This window comes from Bombus vancouverensis, chromosome 7 (assembly GCF_051014615.1).
Source record: "Bombus vancouverensis nearcticus chromosome 7, iyBomVanc1_principal, whole genome shotgun sequence".
Taxonomy (NCBI): Eukaryota; Metazoa; Arthropoda; class Insecta; order Hymenoptera; family Apidae; genus Bombus; species Bombus vancouverensis.
The window spans coordinates 18,541,089-18,563,282 of record NC_134917.1 but is presented as its reverse complement, the minus strand read 5'-3'; the positions used below and the strand labels follow the sequence as shown (position 1 = coordinate 18,563,282).

The 22,194-nt window shown below is 43.0% G+C and overlaps 1 protein-coding gene across 4 annotated transcripts in view; it reads right to left on the bottom strand.

Moving 5' to 3' along the window:
• Positions 1–22,194, bottom strand: part of LOC117158312 (putative RNA methyltransferase CG11342) — a 43,532-nt gene extending 21,338 nt beyond the window's left edge. For 3 of the 4 annotated variants that reach the window (XM_033337093.2, XM_076620162.1, XM_076620160.1), the window contains exon 1: positions 21,961–22,194. The gene's annotated coding sequence lies outside the window, so the exon portion shown is untranslated. Of the gene's footprint in view, positions 1–14,278; positions 14,545–21,960 lie in introns of those variants that run through there. The other variant, XM_076620163.1, reaches the window with a different exon arrangement.

The window sequence follows — 22,194 nt, the reverse complement described above, 5'->3', positions numbered from 1 at the left end:
TAACGCTGATGTGGCAGCGTCGTTATTTTGCGTTCAACGAAAGGATAGATAAGACGAATAAAATTGGAATTTTTTATAACGGCAAGAAAAAAAGCTTATCGTCTGTTTTTGCCGTATCTATCGAGTGAGTTTAAGAAAAGGAGCGAAAACTAAAAGCGTCAGAAGCTTGGAATTTCGTGTTAAAAGACAGAGAGAAAACTAAGAAAGAAAACTACTTTCTACTACGTACTATTTTAACATTTTTACGAAGAGTTATTCGTTTGGCAGGAATTTGCTCCGACAGCGTCGGATTCTATAGATGTTTCCGAGGAAGCAACGATCCAGGAAAAGTGTGGGAACGTTGTTCGACTCGAACCGATGGGGAAAATAGCAATGGACAGCATGCGCGTGGCGTGATGCCGCTATACGGCCATATTGTTCGTCTGCCGTGGCTCGTCGGTTTCGTAACTACGCGTAATCGACGCTCTTGCTATACGCATATTTACGACGTTCGGTTTCCTTTGTTCGTTGCTTTTTGTCGTTTAGCTTTTCACGCGTTCCTCGATACTCGATACACCGAATTACAAACAGCCGTTAAATAATTTCCTATTGGCGAAAGTCGTAAAGAGAATCGAAAACGCTCTCTCGATCTCGTTTTAAACCGTAGAAAAAGAAAGTGGAATATGCGAAAGGAAGAATAACAAAAAATCAAAAGGAAGAATAAACAACTGGAAGACGACGAGCGTATATAATTTGAAAATTTTTAATAAAATCTTTAATGAAACATCGTTCACCGTCAAAGGTAAAGTTAGTGCTCCAAACTTGGCGTATCTTTGATCGCGACGCTGTTTTTATTGAGTAGAATATCGAGAATTATCGACCAGTTACGACATTCTTATCGTAGTAACCAGCTGGCTTTTAGATTTAATTTTTCCAGATATCCGAAAGTTGGCAGCTTCTTTAAGCACGAGTTTACGAAGCAAATACGTATTTCGAGCGAATTCTGTAAAACGCGAGGCTCGCGCCAATAAACTTTACCTTTGCGTACGGTGGCAGCTGCCTATTCCTTCCTAGTCGTTTCTTTCTTATCTTCGTTATACGTTATATACGCGTATACGGTATACCGTGAAACTGTAGTCGGAAATCCGAAAAGTTTGAGCTAGCATCGCGCGATGACCGCGTCCACCGAACCAGCATCTTACAACGCTGAAACACCTTGCGTACGAAAGAAATCCAAATGGCTGCTATTTCCCTTGCCGATATCGCAATGTTGCCTAACGATTGCGCAAAGGAAAGCACGTAGAGTGATCAGATTTTGCCCCTCCGTTGCGTCATTTGTCATACGCACGTAGGTGTGAAAAACGTTGCTCGTTGGATGCGTGGTATATATTTAAACGTTGCATCGGCTGGTGTTCCTGAAGCGAGCTGTAAACACGGCGGCGCGTGGTGGGGACGGCGCTGCGAAAGACACGGCAACGCGAACCTCGAGTCGAGGTCGGCATTCTCTCGTGACTGTCGCTTCGCTCGTTCCCCTCGGAGAAGCGTCCTCGAAAATCGACGAATCGAGCGTTCATTGTCAGTCCCGGCCAGCCAGACTACTATCCGCTACGGGCAATATCGGCCTGCTGATTTTCAAACGCGTCCGTCCTCGCGTCCAATGCCTTCTCTTCCTCGGTCGACGACGACCATATATACCATTTGGTAACAGCCGTTACCGACAGCTCGGTCGTCCTTCGAAAAAATTACGATTACGAAAATAGGTATTTTTGGAAAAGCCTTTCCAACGTGTTTCGATTTCGATCGTCGATCGCGAAATTCTCCGTTTTACTTAGCTTTCGGACAAAGCGTACATACTTTACGTCGCAAGGCGCGAATAAGATACGAACGAGATAACAGACTTACAACGAAATAAAATAGCGGTAGAATAAAAGCGGTAAAACGCGTGCAATTTTTACCAAACATCGTCCGATTCAATAATCGTAACCGATAGTGTACCTAATCCGTCGAGAAAAAAAGTTTCTTTCGATATCGATAAGAAGAGGAGACTCGTTCGCTCCGCGGAACGGAGACCGAAATCGAGGAATTTATTCCTGGTATTCGCCACGTGTCACCAGATACGTAATCGATATATCCGCATCGATGATTAGCGATCGATGGAACGGAGTCGTTCCTCCCTAGGCGAACGCGCGATCTACGTCGAACGATAGCTTTTTACCTACATTTTTTATTTCTCGCCTGTACTTTTCCTCGAAACGACGATCTGACGCAATCCCGATGGCCATTACCGATAAAATAGTTGTATAGATTCGCGAGCTTACGATAAAGCAACGTTTATTGTCGACTATGAATCGGTGAACGCATACCGAGGCGATAGTTTCCGCCTGTTCGAGTGCAATGGTCGACGTTCGATCGAGGCAACGTCACAGACGCGTTACCATTGGTACAACGATATTTACGTAAGAACGTGAAATCACGATCCCGTCCCGTTACGACGGAAAGTTTGCGGGACGAGAATGGATTCCCGGCGAATCCTGCTTGGAATTTTTCAACGACGTTTCTCGATACGGCCAAACCTTGGCAAAGAGGGACTTTTCAGCCGGGAATTACTTGCAACGCGATTCTTCGTAATTCCTCGTCTCACGGTTTTTTTCTTTTTTCTTTTTTTTTTTATAATAGGGAAACTGTCGCGTAATACGTACAAATACTCGAATAGAGATAGGCAGATCCAACGAGTTTTCCTTCGACGAAAATTTAACTTTCTTCGATACGAATCGCATTCGACATTTCATCCACGATCGATCGATATTTGTTATTGCAAGATAACGCGAGACGATAGAAATAATATACATATAATAATATGATAAATAATAACGCGATGTTTCAACACGATCGGAACATGAAAAAAATACGAAACGTTCGAGTCGAGAAACATGGAGCAGCATCGGCTGGAAACTCAAAGATTTTCTGGCGATAAATAACCGATATATATATATATATGTATAAAGAGATATATACGTATATGTATATAACGAAAAATTGCACGGTGAAAGACGTTAAAACGAAATAAAATAAAAGCGTAGAAAAAAGGTTGCAGCAACAAAGTGAAACGTTTTTCAACGAGTCCGATCGTTACGATCGTTGTATCTGCAGCGAACAACGATATAACGGATCGTGGTAAAAGGGAACGTTCGTCGTAAAACGGATTTTCGAAAGGATACGCGCATCCTGCCCGGTTCTCGCGTCTATTTTCCGTTGCAGAGCCGAGCAGCTGGCCGGAGGAAACCGGACGAGGAAGAGGATGCCGACGAACGAGGAAAGCGAACGAGAGATCCGACTCGTTTCGCTTCGGTTTAAAACCGCAACCCCGTGGAAACGCGTGCGAGCCGTGTCACCGAGGAAGACGCATCGGCGCACGTGGCATATTACTTTCAGCCTCGCTACAAATTCCAAGAGTCTGTCCGTTCCTAAACGTATGCCAAGAACGCGGAGAAAATTTTTACGTCGTCGTATCGTTTTCGGGAATGATCCGTACGGTGTTCTTCGAGCTATATAATGTTATCGCAGAAAAAAAATTATCAGAGTTACGAAAAGTCGTTCTATACCGCGAACTTATAGATCGTAATAGTTTAGTCGCGTAGCGAACGATATTGATAAAATTATCGATAATAACGGAGATGCGTGCACGCCTGTCTACGAGAACGAAACGAACGTAATTAAAAAAAAATTAAAGCGCTGGATCAACGAAATTTGACGACAAACGAGTTTACGTTATCAGAGTTTTCGCGATCGCACGAAGTAACGCGCTTTGGATCGTCGATAATTTTCTCTACTAAGACGCTTTGTCGTGTAAGTTAATTTCGTACAATTTTATCGATTATTTAACGTTTAACGTTTACCGATATTTCGCCGTACACGCTGTTACGCTTAGCACCGATACGTTTAAGCATGCTTCGTTCAACGTCCAGAAGGGAAAGAATTTCGACGTTTTGCCAACGGTTGACGATCTTTTCGCTCCTCGAGTGTCACGCATCGAACGTTGCCTCTTCAAACAGATACTTATTCACATTTATTAGTTTTGACGGAGAAAGAAGGACGGCAAGATAAGTAAGTGCAACGATAAGTTGCTGACACGGACTGTTCGTATCTGTTTCGAGTGGCAACGTTCAACACGTGGCACTCGAGACGGAAACAACATCGCCGACAATGTTACTGCGTAATCGGAGGGATCGATAGATTCGAAGATGAAGGTAAATTTAAAGATAGCGGATCGAAGTCGACGATACGTACGAAAGTACCATCGAATCTAATGTTACCTTCGTACGTCGAGAAATAACAGTGTAAAAAAATAATTCCTCTTCGCGAAGAACGCGTGCCCTTCTTGTAGCGTGCGATGCTCGCGTGAAAAGTTGCTCGTATCCGCTCGGAGATCCATCTCTCCGGACACCACCGTGTCCGTTGGACCGTTAGGGATCTTTTACAAGCAGCGTTCGTCAAAACGACGCGACCGTATTCGCCAACAGCTCGCAAAAAGTTTACGGAATCTCGGCAAACGGCGGATTTCTAGCAGTTTGCTTCCGATTTCCGTTTCCGATAATCCGCTCGCTCCAATGGGCACGATTCGATGGTTTTGCCGTTGGCCAACGACTTTGACCGGTGCGGACGCCTAGACGCGGCCTGAGACTCGACAAACGAGGATGGCGGTTACCAAACGCCGATATAGCGTAAAGCAGGCTTGGCAAAGGGTTTCGCGATGTTCCGTGAAATATCGGACGCTGCGAATTACGAAAAACGACGGTCGAGCATATCGCGCCAGGATCGGAGGTAGAGAAAGCAGGTGTCCGCGGTTCGGAAAGGCCACGGATCCGCTTCGGGACAAAGGAGCGCGCTTTTCCCCAAAGTCCGCGGGAGAAAGCACGATCGTGGAAGGAGAAAACAACGTATAGGAGCATGGAGCGGTTCCGGGATCGATAACTGCAAGTCACCGGATATCCTTCGCGGGACGAACCGGCAGGATATCTGCCGCTGTCATCTCGGTACCGCCTTTCCGTTGTCCGCGAGCACCGCTTACGCGTGGGAGGGTCCACGTATCCTTGCTCAAGTTCCTTCGTCCTTATTCTCCTCCTCCGTCTCGAGGCCTTCGCCGCCAAGTTATCTCCTCCCTTTCCACCGAAACTCGCTAGGGATCGGCATCGATACGGGATGACCGTTTTGTATCGTAGCTCGATCTTTCGATCGCACTTCCACGCAACCGACGATTCTTTCGTTTTCCTCAAATGGAAAACCGCGCGAATCGCGGCTGATTTCACAACCACTCTGTTATTAAAATTCGCTGGAATTCGATTCGACCGGTCTTTTTCGTCGTTAAGACGACTCGACGTAGTCTCGATCTCGTCGGATAACGAACGTGCGGCGACCCTTCGTTCGGCGACTGGATTATTCGCAGAATTCGAGGTTCGCAGAACGATTCGAAGCGTCTCGTTCCCATCGCTGGAGAAACAAGCGCGTTTTACCCGTTCCTATACTCTCTTCCTTTTCCTGCTCGCTTCTCCCTTTGACTATTTATCCTTTCGCGAACGTGCCCTGGACACGAGCGAAAATGCCGGCGAACCGGTTCCTGAATTTTTCGTCTACTGCCCGTCCCGGACTTTAGAGACCGGTATTCCTCCGCGTTGCAGGATGCGTAGGCCGTTTCGCGGTGTATCTCGCGAATCGCCGTATCCATTCCGGATACGCAAATTCGTACCACTTATTCGTGTCACGAATACGAGACGCTCGTATCCGCTTGTCAGGTACGCGTATGTTGCGCGAATCGACTGTGCGCGGACGGATGCGTTTCATCAACAACGCGACTATCAACTTGTTGTCTACGACGCAAGCGAAAATTAAATACAACGTTTAAGTTAAACGAATAATCCGGTACTCTTCGTATCTTTTATGTTATTCGTATCATTCGTATCATTTGTGAAATGTTTAAACGCTTCGATCTTTTAAACAGACGTCCTACAAAAGGCGTGTTTCTCGTCCTCGCGATAGCGTTTGCAGCGATTGGCCGAAAGATTCTCACGGTTATATCAAAGTTGTTCGAATCAAGTCGAATATCGTCGATTTATTTTACGATCGTTCGCTCCTGTCCAGTCGACGATTCATCGAATACACGTAGATGTTTTGAAATTTCATTCGGTTGGGAATAGAGACGTACCATCGGATACAACGGACCATCGATCGCGAGTAAACGTACTGCTCCGTCAGCTACCGCTGGCGCGAGTGCAGAGTACGATCGGAAACGACGGAGATAGCAGTAGCGTTGCAGCGTGACCAGGGGTCCGAGAACGCGTACCGATATCGACGTATCGATTCGAATAGCCTCGCCAAGGTTTTCGGGAAAAGCGATCGGAACATTGGCAGGTTCCTTCGCTGTGTCTTCTCGACGTTTATCCGGATTAAAACCTCGATTAAAAACTCGGAGGGCAAACTTTTCAGGCCGGATCGAGTTGGAGGTCTATACTTTACCCCATGGAATCGGAGTATTCTGGCGTACTCGTGACGAGATAAAAAATCGCGTTGGTAGCTGGATTTCCGAAACTCGTCGTTTTACGGTGTGATACCGAGTTATATCGGGCGGATCGTTTCGCAACGGACCGCCTAATCGAAATCTTTCGTAAGACGAATACGCCGCGATTCTTATCTCCGAATGAAATAAGAAGCATCGGAACAATAATAATCGTTCTTGGAACTACGGGCCCTTATCAGTGGCGTATTAAAAGGCTGCTGGCGAGCTCGCATTCTTCGACCTTTGCCGAGTAACGGCGAACGATCTCGCCTGCAAATATAACGCTCGATCGATGTGAAACGATCGTTCGCCTTTTATCGACGTTGATCAATCCGAAAGTTAAATCGCAGAAGGGCTGGCTCGTTAATTTTTCCTCGTTTTTCCCCGACTTTCCGAATCGTATTACTTTTACTCTTGCCGTTACCGATTAATCCTTCGCGTTTCTCACTCCCTTTCCTTTTTTTCCAGCAATTGTACAACTATAGCAATTGCAATGAAAAAACTTGCGCGTTTCATCGATCTACCGCCTGAAATTTGCCATACGTAGGCGAATAATTTATTTCGGATACGATAAGCTATATACAGCTGCGTAGCGGCCGTTTATATTTTCTGTCTTTCAGGATCAAAGATATATCGAAAAAGATACACACGTGTAACGCAACGACGAATGTTAAAAGTAGAGAAAACAGGAATAACGGCAAGACTTCGTCCACGGCAACAAAGTACATATCGTTACTGTTATATTTTACGACTAAACCAAACGAAAGCGTTATTCCTTCGCAGATTTACGAATGAACGCGTCGCGGTTTATCCGTAAGTGTTCGGACGAGACTCTGTTTACGCGATCGATCTATGCAGGTATATATTTGCGCTTCGCGTACTCGCCATAGGCATCGTTCCATTGCACCAGAAACGAATACGTCTGTGTGGAAAAAGTCGAATTAACGTTCGGTTACCTCGAACCTTCTCACTGCACGTAAATCGTATATCGAGATTAACGATTTAAATACAAAGCGGAGGAAACGAATTTTCCTACGTTCGAAATTCGTGAATTCCGATTCCACGAACCGAACGAAGCGTCCAACTTTACTCCTACGTGATCGTGTTTCCAGGGAAGAAACGCGAAAGGGATTTTCTAGCGAATTCCCAAGAGGCGATATTGCGTACTTTTCGAAGGGAACGGTTCCCGAACGTAGGTACATTTTGCGCAATGCAGGCTCTACAGCGACACTTTTTCATCGATCTCCATCCATGGAACACAGATTTGCGTCGCTATATCTCGGATGCGCGCGCGTGCCAACAAACAAGCACTGGCTCGTTACAGCTCTATAAACGCTTATAGCACTTCTTATCTCGGATTTAACGTAAAGAAACGTTCGCTGTAAACATTGTTATCTGCTATTGGCTTAAATTATTTATTAATTTATTCGATTTATGAAATCGAATTTCTGTATTTCTGTATTTATCGAATTCGTCTTCCAAGCCGATAGGAATACCGCATCGTTGCTAGAAATCCGTAAACTTTTGTAACTATCGATCGATTCGCGTTAAGTAATGTTACAATTAACGAGACATATTTTAATATCGACGTTACGTATTTTAACCTTTTAATTTTAATAATAAAACCTTTGTCCTAGTAATATTCTAACGATATCGAGCGGTATCGATTTGAAATTTATCGCTCGTTCTAACGGTGGTATTGTTACGATAAAATTGGACCAAAGGTCAAAGCGACACAGATTTCACGGAGATTTGACACTGATACGACGTCGATAGCTAAATCGACAGACGTTACGCCGTGTTGTGCGAGAAACGCACGGTCTCGGATAATCGATGGTCTTCGATTCGTCGAAAAAAAAAAAAAATAAAACAAAGTTATATCGTAGCACGAATTAAAAACGCTAGAATTAGATACAGGTATCTAATCCCTTTCGACTTTAAGATTTGTTTGTTCTTTTCATAGTATTACGTCGTAATTGTACGATAACCGACCACCGTGTGAAAAGCACGCGAGAAGAGTTTTAAAAATTGAATTTAAAGATACTACTAAAATCATCAGGCAGGGACGGTGTTCGATAAATATCGTAATCAGGAATTACGCGATATTAACGTGTACATAGATACGTATAAGAGAAAGATTTTCTCTTATAAAAGCCGTGACCCCGATCCATACACGTACGTACGTAATTACGAACCAAAATATAAATTCTAATTTTACTTGAGACGATAACTACCACTACTATTAAAACTTATCACGGTTGACTCGGAGTTAAGATACAAACTCGCTTTACCGGAGACGATAAGCTGCATTGCTATTTATCCGCTGACTTTTAATCGTACTAAAGGGTCGCTGAAGCGCACGTTGCCGCACGCGCGGTTGATCGATCCGCGAAAAGGGCTTTCACTTTCCCTCACGAATATCCAAATATATCGTATTCGTTTGGAAACCGTGATCCCATCGATAGGATAATTATACAACGTTCTCGATAACTCTCAATTGCGAAATATCGAACGTGGAATCTAGCAAGCGCGCTACACCGTCGTCCAACGTATCCCGAACGGAAGAATGACGATGAAACGGAAGAAGCGATGACGATACCGTATCTGCCGTGTGAACGACGCGATACGCAATCCGTCGCAAGGTTTCGCCTTCGCACGAACGGTATCGCACCGGCGATCGAGATTTTCCATCTCGGGATGCGCGAAATCTCGACGTCCGATTCGGAATAGCGATGCCGTCGAATCGTCGTCGCGTGAACGTTTGCATCGGTATACGCGTATATTAGGTAGGTATTTTTGAAACGAAGTCGTAAGCGCGGTCGCTTCCAAGTCCACGGATGTTACGGTGAATGGCTTCGTTCGCCATTGTCAAACGCGACGATCCGGCTCGAGCGAGGTCGTCCGCGAGCTTTCGAGATCCGTCCTTCCTCGGACTGCCTACGAAGGTACACGGCTGCCGCGTGGCCATAAGCCGTGATGATCGCCGAGCGAGATCGTATCTGTTTCGCTCGTCTGCGATCTTCGCCTCGATCGTACTTCTGTAACCTCTCTGCGCGTTTGCAATATTTTTCCACGTATTAATACGTCAATACGTAAATACCGACTTCTTCTCAACCGACGAAAGCGGACAAACAAGTATACAAAAGATAAACATAGCCGTCTTTGTATAGCCGAACGTTGCTTTACCGCGAGTACGTATCGTACTAACAACGGACGTACTCGATAAATAAAATCATAGTAAATCGGTGGAAAATACAGCGTAGTAATGTCGTGTTACGCTTTGATTGAAAAATCCTATTCGAAATCTGTCGACGCGTTCCGTTCGAAATTGGGCCAAACGTTCGGCGAGTTGCGATTTTCTAGATATTGGAAGAAGGAATAAGGTTCGTTCTGACGTAACCGATAATGAAATTAATCGACGATCGAGCAACGAGGATCTATCTTATTGCGTTCTAGAAATAATTCGTACGCGGAGATTAAGAAACTTCGAAGAATCATCGACCCGTTCGTAGCTAGCAGTACCGAATAAGCCAAATAAATCAAAGAAATTGACACTTCGAAGCACCGATATGCGCGATGCGCGAAATGCCGGAACAAGCGAAGTATAGCGCGTTAGAGCAAAGTCGATCGTAATGGTCGTTGCGTAGTGGAGTGCTGGTCGAGTCGGAGGCATCGTTGCGACACCTCGATCTTTCTCGTCTTTTCGATGTCGATGAATTTTTGAAGGATGAGAAGATAAGGGGCGAAAAAGATTTTCGTTTACTCGGTCGCGTATCTTCCTTTGTCCCTGTCGGAAAACATAAACTTATCGGCTTATCAGGCAAGTTTTTTTTCTCTAGAACGCCTAGCACGTATATCACCGTGAGGCAACGTCCACGATGATTCGAGCGATCGCATTTTTCGTTGGAATCGCGCAACTATCCCCTTCGCTGTTAACCGATAACGAATCGCGATATTAGTTGGTTTTGCAACTTGTACGTCGTTGACGAGGTCACGCGCGATCTTTCATCGAGAGAGTTTGTTTTGAGAAAAGAAAAGACCGTTGATCTCTGGATGATTCGAACGCGTGTACATATTCACCGCCGAACGAAAACGTGTATTTTCCTTTTCATTTCGCACGTTTTCAGCTTTTGTTGGACAGAATGATTTTTGGCTCCGTAATCGGCTCTCTTACGACAACGATACAAAACCAAGTTCTTAAGTTCTTTTTACATAATACAAAACAAAACAAACAAATTCTGTCCGTTAAAATTGATATATGTATATATAGTATATATACTCGACAAGATCGAATCTAACGATTCCAACTACCGTTCTACGATTGAAACAAAAATTAACCTTTCTCTTTTAGTTTCTCTTTCAGTTACTCGATCGAGTTTCCGTGAAAACACCGGAAACGTTGCATCTTCCTATAACGAAACAGTTACAACGGTGTAACCCATCGACCACCTAACGCCTAACGGTTAACCGAAGCAGGATCGTCGAGGACTTGGGGTCTTAATCGATATTCAAAGAGTAATCGCGATAAAGATACTCGCTTGTACGACCCCTAAACAGTCGAGGTTGCTTTAGGAGCCTCGAGACGTGTCTTTGCTAGTCATGGACTCGAAAATGGTCACGTTCGCTCGATTAAGACGGCGGTCGCGGAGCCGGCTTCCGCCGTCACCGTGTTTCGCTTTAAAGGCATTCTACGTATTGGCTTGTTCGGAAAACTCGTCCATCGTATCGTAGGTAAATTAGAAGGTTACGCGTATATTTTGATACACTCGCTCGTATCTATCCTCCCATCGTCTTTCCACGTGCTCTTCCACGTGCTTTTCGTACGATGCTCGTACAAGTATTTGGAAAATCGATATTTTTATCTTACCATCGGAAGAAATAAAGGGAATAAACGGAGACCGACCTCCCGAGATCTTTTTAATTTTTAAGATCGAAGAAACTATTACGCAGATGCTGTATATTATTACGTAAATAGGACAGCAGCGTTCTTTCGTTATCTTCCAAGTGCTTCCATAACCGTAGAAAAATCAATCGATTACATCGAGACTTTTTTCAAAGACAGGCGAAAAGATCAATCTCTAGACTGTGCGTACGAGAATTTCGTACGCATTCGTCGACTCTCGTTCGTCTCGACGTGTTCAAAGGCTGCTACTACTTGAAAAAAAACCGAGAAAAATTCGTCGAACGAGCCATCGATGGCCACCAAGCTCGTAAGCGATGATTCGAGACTGGCTGGCAAGGAAATGGCGTGTCATGACTGTTATCTGTCCTCGATGGAGGTTCGTCCGCGCGTCAGGAGAAAGAACGTATACACAGGAAATCCCTGGCCGTGCTACGAGGCTCCGTTTCCGGCGATATCACGCGCCTTATCGGTCGTCCCGGAAAACTTGGTTTAACGCTCGTTATTTAAGCCCACGTATTTATTTTCTACTTGGATATTTCGATTCTCCGAACGACTTCCCTCTCGTTCATAGACAACACGGATAAGAGTGGGCAATTTCGAAGGTTCGAAATACGATTTGTCAAAGTGGGACGTAAATATTTTTACCATTGTCGTTTCGTTATACGTTTTGAGATAAATTATAATTTATCTCGTATAACGTATCGCGTATAACGAACTCGTTTGGCCGATGATACGTCGAGGATCGTTACGAAAATAGGTGGCAAACGCAAAGTTCGATTAGCATGTTGTAAGCGTAACGCGCATAATACGAGGCAGTCGTTGGCAATACCGACGTTACGACCACGTTCCATCGATCTACTGGTTTTCCAAGCTAACGATTCTTCGTGTCCGATTCGTTAACGCGATTACAGTTTCCCAATCGTCGTCATAATCTCGATTTATATTCCGACGTCTAACGATCATCGTCGAACGAAATATGTCCCAAGTTACACAAACGCGTTACACGGCGTGATGCAATCGCGGACTAGAAAAGGCATATTCGAATCACCACGCGAACGCGTTTTCTTGCTCGCGGGTTCGCGCGTCTTTCGTAAATCGTTGCGTCGTAATACCTAAAATCTTTCTGTCTTTGTTTGCAAAAATATACCTTCGATACGATCTTTAATGCAACTTTTAACGTTCGCCAAAAGTATTTCGTTGTAAAAAAAAATGTTCACCCGTGATATATGAAAATTCCTCCTCGGCTGTCTTTTCTCTTTTAGCGTTCCTTGTATTTGTTAAGTATCGGATTAATTGGTTAGGGCAATATCGTGTTTCGCGGTATCGCGTACTCGAGATTCATTTAGTCGGATAAAATGCGAAAGGAAGAAAACGGAGGAGAACGAAGGAAAACGGAAGAAAACTATTATATTTTTATATTAGCTGCCTAATACGACGCGTAATACTTTTCGATGTAAAACTCCAGGTTGGTACAGGTAATAAACAGGTAATAAATTACAAAGCAAATAAACATCGAGGAAAAGAGAAATGGCAGTTGTCGGGATTGGTATTATAAATCATCGTTACTAGCCTGCCAAGTATCGCTGATAATTTCCTACGTACCTACCTACCTACCTATTTATCTATGTATAAATTGGCGATACTTTCGCGTAGAATCGTAATCGTATCGCGACGTCGACAAAGATGATCGCAATAACCGTTGTAATATCGCGAAAGATGGAGATTTTTACGGAACATCGAGACTAGTATTTATGGTTATTTTGTTATTTACGTTCGCTCGATAGCCGCTTACACAGAACGTTGCGCTCCGAGTTGCGAAAAAGGAGAACGATACGATTCAGTGGAATCGGATATCTAAAAGCCAGTTTTTGTAATCGGATGCAATCCGAATTGATTAAACGAGACGTTGCACCACGATAGTTGTTCCCTCTTACGAAAAGCAAGCTCGGCGACTTGCACGGTGGGGGCGATGCGCCGCGTCTCGTGTAATTGGCGCGAATCGATATTAAAAAAAAGAAATCGTCGAGCGTGTTTTATCGAATCGATATTTCGATATTACAGGAATCGTTGTTGGACGTCCTATACGTTGCAAACAAATAGAAAACAAAGCAAAGATAAAATAAAATTATTTATATGTAAAATCTGACGGTGAATCGTAAAATAGCAAGGTCTGCGTATTGTCACGCGTAAGTCGTGCATTTGATATTTTACGAAAGAACGCTTAACGTTCGTCAACGTAAAGAAGAAAGATGGGGCTAGATACCGACGACTAAAACGCAGACTGGACATTGCTAAGACTAATTATCTGTAAAATTCAGCGATGCAGTGGCGGGCAACGAGATATAGGTATTACGATCGGCACGAGTCGATATCGTGCGATCGACAAGACGGACGATACTCGAAGAAGGATTTGCAGTAATCGTTTACTACTTGCGTAGTTCGGTAGCAGAGATAAGATCGAAATAAAATTATAGAAGTTTGCTTGGAAAATTTGGCAACTTAGCGAGAAGCGATCGAGTACGTTACGCAAAGTCGCTGTTACGTAATTAGAACGAATCGATATTTGACGAAACGTATAGAAACTATTGCACGATCGTACGTTGTAACGACGAAAGAGAATTAAACGAAGAATTAAATAAAAGAGAATTAAAATGATTTTCCCGCACGAATGTCCATCGACGTAACGAAACGACGGTATACTACTAATTTGCCTGACAGGTGTGAATTTTAGTGCGTTAAAGGAAGGACGCGACGCGACGCGACACCGCGACGGAACGAAAGATCGAACTGCCGCTGCCTGGACGCATGCTATATCGCACGTAGCGGCAAGGTGCGTAGTAACAGACTTTTGATATTGCGTGGTAAAGTTGTACTCGGCTCGTTACACAATTTCGTGCAGCCGTTGCAAACCTCCTCTCCTTTGTTCGCGATAATTCCCTCCTCGCGATTTATGGCCGCCCCGACGACGGGTTTGCAAACGAAAAAATCACCAGTGTATTCTCCGATGAGACGGCATGTTTGAATACCGTACGCGTTAAACGGCAATGCCAAGCAACGTCGGAAATAACAAGTTAAATATTCTCGAACGTATCGTAGTGGTTAACTCGAGTATCGGTCCCACAACGACGTTAGAAATTATTCGACTGCCAGCTGTGTAAAAAAATCGTGGATTATAAATTTGCCGATCCAGACGCGTAATAGACAGGCGACAAGGTTTACGATATAAACGTTTCCTATGCAAATGTCGTCTTGCTGTTGGTTAAGTTTTTTAACCCAACTTCTTTCGTAACCGTAATCGTTATTGTCCGCTTTTACGCGCGTCATCGGTAAAAATTTGTAATCGAAGGTCAGAAACAGCCACGAAGATAATTATAATATCGTTCCGCGTCTTTGTTCCTCGTAGGTTCGCGTTCGTGCATAATTTCCCAGCGATAACGCAAAATACGCGTTGTCTCGAATGTCTCGTTGGTAAAATTAAGAAAAAGCGGAAAACAAAGCGATATAACGGAGAATCGAAGGACTCGATATTTGAACAATTTCTAGACGAACGAGTCGCAGTTGACAGCATCGTCCCTCTTACTTATCCAAGCGATCGATGAATTTATATCGGAACATCGGATACACCGTGGAAATCTAGTTTAGAGTTTTTAAAACGTGAAATTATTCGCGTATTTTCTTTCGCGGATTTGTAACGAGATAGTAACGAGAAGGAAAAATGCGGAGAGAATTTGCCGGAAAGTTCCGAGTCGTTACCTCCGAGTTGAGACTCGTGAATCGTATTCCGTTTTATTCGTTCCTTCGTTTTCGCCATCGATTTAAACTGTAAAATGAAAATGTAACTTTTGTCGTAGAATTTATCTGCCTGTTTATTTTTCTTACTGACGAGCGATAGAAGAAAGAAGAAAGATCGTTCGCGCCTTGCGTCAGATTATTTTATCGGAGCGTCGCGTTTGGTGGTCGATCGATCGCGTTGTAACGATCTCTTTCTTCTTTTTCAAACGATCGGGCTCTCGATCGTACGCATTTCTTCGATGGACGTTCCATTCGCGTTTCTTTCTTACGTATCTCTCTTCTTCTTTTGCGATACTTTTCGGGATTTTATAAATCGAGCGATAACGACTTATCGAATAAAATGAACGTGAGATAACGATAAATTGCATTCAAGGTAATAATACAAATATTTCGAAAAGTTCGTTACGTCGTACCAGCAACGCGAGAGCTTCCGATAAAACGTAGAAAATTGAAATAGGAGCAAACGTTTTAACGCAAAATGCACTTGTATCGATTTATCGATTTGTTCCTTTCTTCTGACAGATTAATCGACGATTTTTCATCGGCATCGCGTCTCCGTTCGTCCCTTTTCCATCGAAACGTTATATTCGATCAGCCATGCGTTATTTATAAAAGTCTCGAGCGACAAAAGCGCGTCAGCTTGTAGTCGTCGGAAGTAACAATTTTTACAACGATTGCCTACGTCATTACTTTTTCCTCTCCATCGCATCGGCCCGTCTCGTGAGGCATCCGCAAAAATAGTTTCGACCGTGAACATAATCGTACGTCCGGCTCGTTTACCATGAGAATGGCCGCGCGACTGCTGTCTGCAGTCCGATCGACCGTTCGTACGAGCCATTGCGAAAGAAATTGCAAAAATTCGCCAAACGACGATGATCACGAAATTCGTTATCTTGGAAATTGTTAACATCGATGACCGGTTCAGAGGCAAAGATGCGAATCGTACAAAGTATCAAGTCCATTTTCCATCGTTTTTTTTTTTCCACACAAAAATTCGATAACATTTGCAGATTTTGAACAAAATGTTCAAGCGTGATTTTCTAAATGCGATTACACGCAATTCCCTTTATAATTTATCGTCGTAACATACGTCAGTATCGAGACAAGGGAAATGTACGTTGCGCGAAAATTCATCCTACCGTGTAAAGTATAATTTCTTTGCTATTTATGCTTTCTACGGTCTCTGTACGAAATTAGGATAGAATGCTATAAAGGTTCCGTCGTAACGTTACACGTGTCGTTTCGTTACAGTTTCTTCCGCGCGATATCGAATATTGAAAATCGGTACGTAAGTAGTACGATTTGAATGTCTCGCGCTTTTTTCTTTTTTTCTAGCAACCTTTATTTCGTTATCTCTTTCGAGAGATGTTTTGTGAAAAAATTCAATAAAGTACGACGATACTCTTTAAAACGGAACGATACATCGTTTTATTTTTAAATGACGAAGAGTTGGCAAACATCCCGATATTTTTCCGTACATCCAGGATTACTGGAACCACTTTCTATAGAGTTGACGCGATATTTTGTAAAGTCAAAAAGGTATACGGATCAATTTTTTATTCTAGTTTACATGATAAATACATATATGTGTAGATATACAGGGTGGTCGATAACTGGTGGTACTAAAAGACCGCGGAACTAAAAGAAGCAGGCCATCGGACTTCGGGTCCAAGTGCCACCAAGTGTGGGGCCCGCGGGTATAGAGCGACGGCGTGCCGCAAGAGGATGCGGAGCGAAAAGCAGGGGAATACGCGACGCTAGGCGACGCTAGGCGACGCTAGGAAGGAAGCCGATCTGCTACACCTAACCCGATATATACATATTACCTTACACAGGCAATATATAAATGTAAATGCAAATAGCGAATATACGTACAGAAGAGAAACGAGCGTACTTAAGAGACTCTCTATTATTACGTATAAAGTTGACGGTATACGATTTTTATGAAAATCAAAAAATCGGATGGAAGAACTTTGCTACATAAGGTTCAAATGTTAGTCGCGTGTTTTCTCTTCTAAATTTTTATCTTAGATTTATCCTACTTTCAGTATACCGTTATAAAGTTTGTAAATTTGTTCGACTTGTCATTATGCTGTTATCGAAGCAAACTATTCGTCATAGAAGTTACGTAGGATAAAGTAAAAAAAAAATTGTAATCAATTATATTCTTTCGAGAAAGGACAGTACTTCTCTCTCTCTCTCTCTCTCTCTCTCTCTCGTTTTATCTTCATCGCTGTCTAAACTCCACCGATTAAAAACAAAAGCGCTACGAACGATGTCGTCGAATCTTACGCAATTTCTCGTGAAATATCTCTCAACAGCATGCAACGAGAGTCTAGTTTTACATCAACCTAACCATAGATAAAGATTTGTCACGTTCTTCGGTCGTTGCAGTTGATCGATCAAAGGTTCAAATGCCGCGAGATCTTGGTTCGTCGACCATCTAATAAGCAACGATCTAACTCGCTTTATCTACGTATAATAATCGGTAATAGATCTCACGCGATGCCGCGTAAATACGTAGCACGAGATTACAACTAGTCATACTTTTCCAAAACAAGTGTTCGTGACACAGGAAATCGTGCAACCGTTGCACAAATCTTTCAAATATTTACGAAAGTTGACGAATTTTTGAATCATCGAGACAACGATATTTTCGTCGTCGTGTCCTATTGTCTTCGAAGAACGAGTCAGCGTCGCATACCTTTCGATGAGTAAGTTCCTGGGTATAATTGAATCACGATCAAGCCGATCTTTTTGGTACGTGCACAGTGTACACGCCTCGCAAAGAGCCGCGGCTAAGCTAATCGACAAGCCGCGACGTGTCGCGTATTCTCCACCGATATTCCACCTATCTACCGGACGATCGTTATCGATTCGCCCACCAAATATCTGCGAAATTTGTAAACCTATATAGATACTTGGAAACCGTGTTAGATTTTGCCGTTGGCGCAGGTTTGTTCGCAAGAGAAAATTTTTCAGTGGTATAAAATACGATTTTAACGTTTCGATCGATCGATCCACCAAATCGTCCACTCGACTTCGAGTGTTAATTTGCTCGAAGAATCGCGGCTGCTATGGTAAGGTATCGTTAGTTTACGCCGGAACGGGTCGAGTTTGCGACGATCTACGTTTCGGCATCGGAGACCGTGTAAACAAAAGTATGCCGCTGTTTATCTATTTCTCGACAGATATAATTACAAGTTACGGATACGTACAGTATATCGTAGAATATTATAATACCGCGAGTGTAAAATATTTTAAAAGTTCTTTAACCAGTCTTCGACCAGTTCAGTTTCTGAGTTGTAGACCGGATAAACAGAAACAAGTAGTTCGTAGATGACGTGATAGATAATTAATCGATCGAATTTCCACGAGAACTTTGACATAAATAGTTCGACAACTTTTCTCGTTCTGTGCGTAACTCGCGACAAACCTTGCCATTTGCGAGAATATTCTTATTAACGACTTTTACGGGCAATTGCGTTTGTTTTTTTCTTTTTTTTTTTTTTTTGGATATTTCCACGAGGTCGATACGTGTGTACGTATATCGGAAAGAAGGGAAAAAGAGATTCGTCGTTAAAGAACGAAGGTCGCGCGTCCAGTGTACTCGTTCGAATCAACGATAACTTTTCGCAATCACGACGGTTGGTCGATGACTTTCCGAATTCATTAATATCCGTTTTATTTACGCAACTTTCGTACTACGGTAGATACGATTCTAAACATCGTATCTGATTTATCGGAGACCGAGTTATCGATTCCTCGAGCGGAGTATCGTCCTTCCTAGAGTAGTAAATCGTTGGCTTTTTACGGAATGATCGAAATAGTAAGTTGTTTTAGAAATAATCTTTGACGGAAAGGTAACGAAGACAGACGAAACAGAAGCAGGAAGACGTACGTATGCGAAAATGCGTCGGGGAATCGATGGAAAACACTAGGCGTAACGATGAAAATCTCGTCAGGCTCAAGCGACTCGTAAAACCATCCAAAACTCTTTTTATCGTCGAAAATAAGGCCTGGAAGATGAACGGCGCGGCGGTTGCGAGCAACGCTATCGAAATTCTGTTCGTAACAAACATACCTTAGCCTTGAAGACGTTTCAGACCGTATACGAAGATAAAATTTCTGCGCCGATAGCTGGCGAAATATCGCGCGAGAATCGAAAGGACCGAAATCGCAATTTAAATTCTAGAAACAGGAATCAACTACGATTAACATTTCAATTGGCAAAGCTAAGCTCCGCTTGTATATTCATAGGTCGTTAACAGGCGTTAAATTAACGTGCGAGATAAAAATATGACAAACCGACAAATAAAATAAGGATGCGAAACTAATCGATGGCCGAACGGAGAAGAGAACATTTTCGTAATACATACACACGTACGCTTATATACACATGTATATCGTGATTGCTCTTAGTCTTTATCCGGATTAGATACGTTTGAATTCGAATAACTTGATTTCAAAACATTATTCAGCTTGAAGCGTTTTCGGTTCGGTAGCGAGAATAAAAGTACGTAATACACGATCACACGTCGTTACTTTTAAATCGCGGGATATTTAAAAAGAATGTTGCGAGATTTCTACTGTCGGATAGGTAGGAAAAAGGTAGCTCGCCACAAGCTTACCGTCCGAATCGAACTCTCAGAATCTTATCCATTTGAGATTTCTTTCTAGTCATGTTCCGCGGTTCCCTTTGAGACACGGGTGAAACAAGCATAGGTGCGAAGTACGAATGCGATCGTGAGTACCCGAAAATCCAGTACGTTGATTATTGCTCGGACCATTAAGAAAGAAGAATCGAAAACGCCTGCGTCGCTTACGTGGCTACTTCGAATCGAAGATGTGCAACGATTCTCCAGTTTCATACGTACGAGCGCTTGGGCAACTTCGACTTATAATAAACGATATTAAAAATAAAATTTTGTAAAACACGTCTACGTAACTACGTTATCGGACGGTTGACGCATATTATCGAGATGTATCGTTTCCGGAACGCGGCGAGCCGCCGTGTTTTTCGTTGACATACATGGATCGGCTTGAATCATCGAGCCGCGAAACGAAGCAACCGGCACCCACGTAAGTGGCAGAATCGAGTGCGTTAAAAAAAAGCATTATGTTGGCCAATATCCGGTCTGGGGCCTGAGCTCGTTTGGAAATTCGAAGGCCTGCTCCGGCTCCGGCCGTGATCCACCACGCAATCCGCCGTATCTCGTCGGACCAGCGTCTATATTTACGTGCATAAATATACCTTTTACAATAAACGTTTTTCAGTACGTTATAACGCGGCAGAATGTATTTAGCTTTTTCCTAAGCGAGACAATCGGGATATTATTATCGGTATCCTTAATACGCAAAACTGGTTTAAATTAAAAGTCTTTACGATTGAAAGAAAACGTTTAATTCGTCCCGATTTCATTTTTTGGCAAGCTTACTCTACTGTTATTACGTATAGTACGTATTATTCCGAAATGGATTTAATTGCTTGTAAGGTAATAAAAAAACAAGGGAAAAAAGAAGAGAATTTTTTTTAAACTAACGTAAAATCGACTAAAAGTGGATTTATTTATTAAATTTATTAAATTTAGCGCTAATCGAGTAAAAATAAAATTACCTCGGAAATAATGAGATTTCTTATCTCAAAATATGAAAATACAGGTTGTTAAATAACGTTGTTATCAATTAGCAAACAGGTTATCTTCGTATTTAGTATTTTTTCTTCGCATCTATAAGAGAAGAGAGCTGCGAGGCTGAATGTATTTCAAGAAATGACCTGAGAACGACGTACTTGTATCTCTATGTGGCAAAAAGTACGTGCAACGATGATACGATTTCTCACGGTCATCGTCATGGCGAGGTATACGTGGGTGAGGTTACGTGCCCTTAGTTGCCACCGATTGTTTAAGCGTGCCTCCAGCGGTTGCTAAGGAACGTTAAGGTAGGTCAAGGGCACGTCGTTTATGCGAAACGAATACCTCCAATGTGTCTACTCCTTCACCGACTACTTTTCACCGATTGAAAGAGAATTCGATATGGAATTTAGAATAACCAGTCGTACCACCTACTTGTTAGCCTTAAAGACTTTTACATAATAAGTATGTATATCCTTTACTTTTGTTCTCAAGACGAAACATAATTCCGTGTCGGAAAATGGAAAATTTCAATATAACGAATTTCGATCGACGCGACTCGTAACGCGGTAGTAACGCAAAAGCTAACGTAGAAGCAATTAGTGTCATGGATAGTCTGTTGTAAACGTACAAAAAGTTTACGTGTATGACCGCGTGTCGTGGTTTAGGATGCCCACGTACGCACTGATGTGGCCAGTAGCGCAGCTCTAGCCGTCGAGGCCCTTTTATCTCATGCTCCGAAGGAACAAACTTTTCTCGATATTTTCTTTCGTCGTTATTGTACGATGTTTTGTAACTTTCTCGCATATTGCGTCATCATGCAAATTAAGCGTAAACGAAGGATATACTGTAAGGCGTATAAGAGCTAAATAACGAAATGCTGTATCGGTAACGTAACCGAAACCATAGAAAACCCATATTCGTATCTTGAAATGTACAACTGAAATTTACAATCAATATAGGTTATGCGGGAGAAAATAAGACCGTACCGATGCAACTTCAGCGTGTACAATAAACAAATTTCTTTTTCGTATCCACGCGATACATCCTAGTCCCTTGAACCGTATCGTCGTCCGATGATTAAGAAAAAAGAGGTAACTCACCGCAGGAAGCTGGAAACAAAAGAACGCGTCCTTCTTTGTAATTTGTCATCTAAATTTGAATCACGTTTTCACGAGCACGATAAACGCGCGAGGGCACCGCACAACGCGACGTACTTGCGCCGACACTGTAAATCTGTCAAACACGCATGCGCGTTTACGTCTCTTTCCCCCACCATGTACTAACCGATTCTGTCGGGTTAAGCGTTAAGCCGAGACGGCGACCGCAGCTTTAGT